The sequence below is a fragment of the Lepidochelys kempii genome, chromosome 20, assembly GCF_965140265.1.
Source record: "Lepidochelys kempii isolate rLepKem1 chromosome 20, rLepKem1.hap2, whole genome shotgun sequence".
NCBI lineage: Eukaryota > Metazoa > Chordata > Testudines > Cheloniidae > Lepidochelys > Lepidochelys kempii.
Genome location: NC_133275.1, coordinates 25,129,030 through 25,135,029, shown reverse-complemented (window position 1 = coordinate 25,135,029; position 6,000 = coordinate 25,129,030).

Sequence of the window (6,000 nt, the reverse complement as noted above, 5' to 3'; positions counted from 1 at the left end):
ATTCATAGATTCCCTGGGCTGGAGCCCCCTGGCCCAGCCCCTCGTGCAGGCATTCGCACTGGTGCAAAGTCTGTGCCAAGCACAAGGAAAACTTTGTGCTGCTGGGAATGACCGCGTAGGGAGCAGGGCGCCCAGGAATTGGGCAGATGGGAGCTTTGTGATCATCTGGTCTGACCTCCAGCAGAAGCTGCAATTCTCACCTAGTCACGGGCCTCCCATTTCTGAAGTGGGGAGGTGTCACGGAGTCCCTGGGTTATGCTCTGGAACTGCTCCCCATGAAGCCGGTCAGGACTCTGGGGCAGTCGCCTTTCTGTGAGCAGCCTGTCTGCAGGACACACAGCTCACCCGGCTTCCACCTTCCTGGGTCTGACCTCGGAGCATTCAGCATCCTCTGCCCCTCCGTGCGCTTCCCCCAGCGAGTCCGCTCAGGCGGGGTCCTGGGGAAGCCAGAGGGTCCTGCCCCCCAACTCCGCAGTCAGACGGGACTCTCAGCCAGCCAGTAAAACAGAAGGTTTATTAGACGACAGGAACATGGTCTAAAACAGAGCTTGTAGGTGTAGAGAACAGGACCCCTCAGCTGGGTCCATTTTGGGGGGGGACAGTGAGCCAGACAACCCCGTCTGCCCTTCACTCCACGTCCCCAGCCAGCCCCAAAACGGAAACTCCCTCCAGCCCCCCTCCTCTGGGCTTTGTTCCTTTCCCGGGCCAGGAGGGCACCTGATCCCTTTGTTCTCCAACCCTTTAGCTCTCACCTTGCAGGGGGGAAGGGCCCAGGCCATCAGTGGCCAGGAAACAGGGTGTCGGCCATTCTCTGTGTCCAGACCCCTGCACACACCTGCCCTCTAGGGCTCTGCAATGATCATACACCCTTATCTCACCACCTAGAATACTTAAGAACTGCATAGGGGAAACTGAGGCACCCCCACAATATTCAGAGGAAACATTAAGAACAGTCCCGCTTCGTCACAGGAAGGAGCAGCAAAGAGATGGCTAAACTGAGGGCTGGAGGAAATGCTGTACAATGGAGACTTTAGTATCGGGGGAGCCGTGTTCATCTGTATCCACAAAACCAATGAGGAGTCCAGTGGCACCTTAAAGACTAACCGATTTATTTGGGCATAAGCTTTTGTGAGTAAAAATCCCAGTGGTTTTTTATGCATGAAAGCTAATGCCCAAATAAATCGGTTAGCCTTTAAGGTGCCACCGGACTCCTCATTGTTTTAGTGGACACTTAAAGCACTCGGTCGGTGTCGCGGCTCAGAAAGCCGCTCGAGAGGTGAGCCGGTCACGGGAGGCCCTAAGGGCTCTCCAAGTTGTGGACCAAAGCAGAGCAAGAGCCAATGGCTAACGTTAACACCAGACAAAGGCCAGTTAGAAATAAGGCCCCCATTTTCCCCAGTAAGGGTGATTCCCCACTGGACCAAACTCCCAAGGGGCATAAGAACGGCCATCCTAGGTGAGTCCAAGGGACCCTTTAGCCCAGTATCCTGTCTTCTGACAGTGGCCGGTGTCAGGTGCCCCAGAGGGAATGAAGAGAACAGGGAATCATCCAGTGATCCATCCCCTGTCGCCCATTCCCAGCCTCTGGCAAACAGAGGCTGGAGACATTCAGAGCATGGTGTTGCATCCCTGGCCATCTTGGCTAATAGCCCCTGATGGACCTATCCTCCAGGAACCTATCTAGTTCTTTATTGAACCCCGTTATAGTTTTTGCCTTCACAACATCCCCTGACAAGGAGTTCCACAGGCTGGCTGTGTGTTGTGTGAAGAAATACTTCCTTTTGTTTGTTTTAAACCTGCTGCCTGTTAATTTCATTTGCTGACCTCTCGTTCGTGTGTTATGAGAAGGAGTAAATACCACTTCCTGGTTCACGTTCTCTATCCCAGGCATGATTTTATAGAATTCTCTGTCTACTGATGGCTTTGCATCCTGCCAGAGCCTTTCTGGAAGATCTGCTCTAGCCAAACACCAGTGATTGGGCTCCGTGCAGGGGAGGCCGGGGAAATTCTCTGGCCCCGGGGCCATGCAGGAGGTCAGACTAGATCCATTCTAGCCAACTCCTACATTCGCCTACCAAATCTGCCAGGCTGGGAGTTTCACATGAACCTAAGGGAATAAGGCGCCTAATTCACTTGGCCCCCCTTGGGGACCACAAGTCACCCCGCAGGCAGGGCAGCAGCCAAAGGAGATGCAGGGAGTGCAGACGCCGGTGATACCTGGGCATGGGGCTGGGAGCTGAGTCGGCACAAGCAGCCAGCAATAGAAGAGGGTTGCCAGCTTGCGAAGGGATCACACAGCTGGAGGTCATGAGCTCTGCAGCAACCACACACAGGTGCGTGGGAGGCAGAGGGCTGGGCAGGGCCGCTCCCCGCTGCTGGCTCAGCCCCTCCGCTGGGACACCTGGTGCTGCAGCTGCAAACAGCCCCTTGGGCAAGGACTGGAGACGCCTCCAAAGTGGGGTGACGCTTCCCTTCCCCTGCCAGCTTCCCCATTGCCCCGCTCTTCACCCCAGGGTGCCTGTGTCAGAACCATGGGGGGAGCCTAAATTCCTCCTGACCTGTAAGGGGTTAAGAAGCTCAAGTAACCTGGTTGGCACCTGACCAAAGGAACCAATGGGGACAAAAGATACTTTCAAATGGCTGGGAGAGGCTTTGTTTTGGGCTCTTTGTTTCTGTGTTCCTTCGCTGGAGGGACTGGACATCAATCCATGTTCTCCAAATCTTTCTGAACACATCTCTCATACTTCAAACTTGTAAGTAACAACCAGGCAAGGTGGATTCGTTTACCTTTGTTTTCTCAACTTGTGAATTTTCCCTTTGCTAGAGGTAGGTTTATCCCTGTTTTGTTGTAACTTTGAAACTAAGGCTAGAGGGGTTCCTCTGGGCTCTTTGAATTTTCTGCTACTCTGTAAGGTTAACTACCAGCCCAAGTTTACAGAGGTGGTTCTTTTACCTTTTTCTCTTTAAATAAAATCCTTCTTTTTAAGACTCTGACTGATTTTTCCATTGTTCCAAGATCCAGGGGTTTGGGTCTTTGATCATTTTGTAACCAGTTGGTTAGGATATTATTCTCAAGCCTCCCCAGGAAAGGGGGTGTAAGGGCTTGGGGGAATATTTGGGGGGAATAGGACTCCAAGTGGTCTTTTCCCTGGTTGTTTGTTAAATCACTTGGTGGTAGCAGCAATCCCAAGGCAAGAAAGAAATCTGTGCCTTGGGGAAGTTTTAACCTAAGCTGGTAGGAATAAGCTTAGGGGTCTTTCATGCGGGTCCCCACATCTGTACCCCAGAGTTCAGAGTGGGGAAGGAACCTTGACAGCCTGCGTCCTCGAGTCTTCCTCCTCGATGGATTTTAACAGATGGGGACCTAAGGACCAGAAAGGTTAAATGATTTACCAAAGGTCACACAGGAAGTCGGTCACCCGCCCAAGTCTAGGCCATCCTTGCCCAAGTCTAGGCCATCCTTTCCCAGCCCCCGGCCGTCTCCTCCCCACACACCCCTTGGGCACCCCCCACTGCCGGGACGCGTGGGGTCTGGTGGGAGGTGTGGAGAAGACTGTAACGGATGGGGCATGGGTGTGGGAGTGTTTGGTGAGGGTCTGAGAGAGGGCAGGTGCAAACAGCTCTTGCTAGTCTCACTTTAGGACCAGGCTGGGCCTGGAGCCGAGCAAAAATCCCCACGTTTTCAGCTGTGTTGCTAAACCAGCATTTTGTAAACACATATCGGGAGGGAGGGAGGAATTGTGCTGATTCGGGCAAAAGCTGTTCGCAGCTTGGCAAGTCCCCAGCGTCAGTGCCCTGCGGGGGGTGCAGCTCGGGAAGGGTCACGGACAGCACGCTCCTAACCCTGTGAGCTGGGAGGAAAGGGAAGCTGTGAGGGCAGCAGCCAAGCTCATCTCATCCCCGAACGTCCCTCTGGGGCGCAGAGCCAGCTCTCCGATTGTACAAGGGCTGAGGTGGGGGAGGAAGGCCTGGCTCCGGCGGGTGCGTGTTATAAACTGTGTCCAGACAGCACGTCCTTTCTAGCAGGCTGGCCCCGTTCAGCCCCAGCGTCTCAGCAGCCACGGGGCCTTCCCAGGGTTGTTACCCCTCGGAGGAGAAACTGACACTGCAAGCCGGGTCTATTCCTGGTGCAAGTAGAAATCATTTCTTGCTGGTACTGCCCTCATGAGAGGGACACAAAGGGGAGCACGTGACGTCCCCCCGTGACCCTCCATGTGATTCCTCCCCAACCCCAGCCTGGGGCCCCCACACTCTCCCCATCCCCTCCGACTCCCCCGCTTTGTATATACAACATCAACATGCTGAATAACTCACTTCCCCCGCCCATATGTAGTATTCAGTCTGTTTAAATGGAAGATGGGAGTTGGCTGAGGAGCCATTTCAGCATATGTAGGACTTGTTAAAAGAAAAATTTGAAGTGGAACTGCATCTTAAACTGCTTTATGGTATTGTACCCAAACGCTGCATTTCAATGGGGGATTCAACTTCCTTTGTACGAACAGAACAGACTCCTGAAACGCTCATCAGCCCACAGAAGTGGGCCATACTCATGCCAATAGCCCCATTCTCTTCAATGGGATTGATCAAATGATTAAGGGTTTACAGGACTAGGTTCCAAGGTTGTAAATTGTTCTGGATGAAGCTGACAAGGACTGAGCTGTCAGATCAGAAGGAGCTTCATTCGAATAGAGGTGGGCAGATGTGTGATACGTCTTAGCTCTGTTGCTAAGATGAGGAACATACTTTCAGCAAAGTTCTTGGCAGATTCCTGAGGCGGCTGGTTTAAGGCCGTCGGTGTCCAGCATTATCATCTTCACTCATAGTTCTCTCACCCACAAAGCTGGAAAAGGAGGCGTTTGTTTTCTTTGTGTTGCTGCTCCAGTTCCAATTAACAAAATGCATGTTAGACTAGTTTGGCTGCAAAGAAGAGTTCTCGGTACACTGGGGACAACACCTGATTCCCATCAGGCTGCAGAACTGGGCTGACATCAGAATCCAAACATCATCTGGTCAGTGCAAGCCGAGGCATTGCTCTAATGATTTGGACTTGATGTGATGCAGTATGGATGTCATGGATAATTCAGACCAATGGGGAGAAACAGAATAAAAAACACTGTTTAAACACCTTCTGTCCCCCCTGTGATGTTGCACCCCATAATGCTTTATAGAAATATGCTTATGAGTGTAAATATGACATAACTGGAATGTGTTTTGTGCTGGAAATGCCATGTAACCTATCTCTGCAAAGGCTATGAACTACTGGATATGTTCATCCTATTTGTATGCACGTGTCATTTTTGTGTTCGAAGTTATGAATATTGGCTGTGTACTTGTTTGATTTTAAGTCGCCTCAGTGACGCAGTTGGTCAGCTGCTTGAGAAAAGACTATTCTCAGTAAATGCCCAGTCAAGAAACACTTCACTGACAATGGACCTTGAGAGACACCAATCCACATCTGGGCTTTCCTGGGGACATTCAAACTAACTTGTAAAAAATGGCATCAGCCTGCAAACTGAGTCATGCACGGACATGTGACTTGCCCATGTGAGTCCAAAACTCCATCTTGTAGCTGTGATTCTGCATAGGAAAACACAAGGGGTTTCAACCCACAAAAGAGACTATATAGGGCCCTGGGAAACCCCTCCATTTGGTCTTCAGCTGGCTCCAAAGATAGCCTCTCCACCCCAAAGAGATGCCTGAAAGAAACTGGAACAAAGGACAGTAACTACAGGGTGTCACGGAGTCCCTGGGCGATGCTCTGGAACTGCTCCCCATGAAGCCAGTCAGGACTCTGGGGTAGTCGCCTTTCTGTGAGCAGCCTGTCTTCAGGACACACAGCTCACACAGCTTCCACCTTCCTGGGTCTGACCTCGGAGCATTCAGCATCCTCTGCCCCTCCGTGCGCTTCCCCCCAGCGAGTCCACTCAGATGGGGCTCCTGGGGAAGCCAGAGGGTCCTGCACCCCAACTTCGCAGTCAGACGGGACTCTCAGCCAGCCAG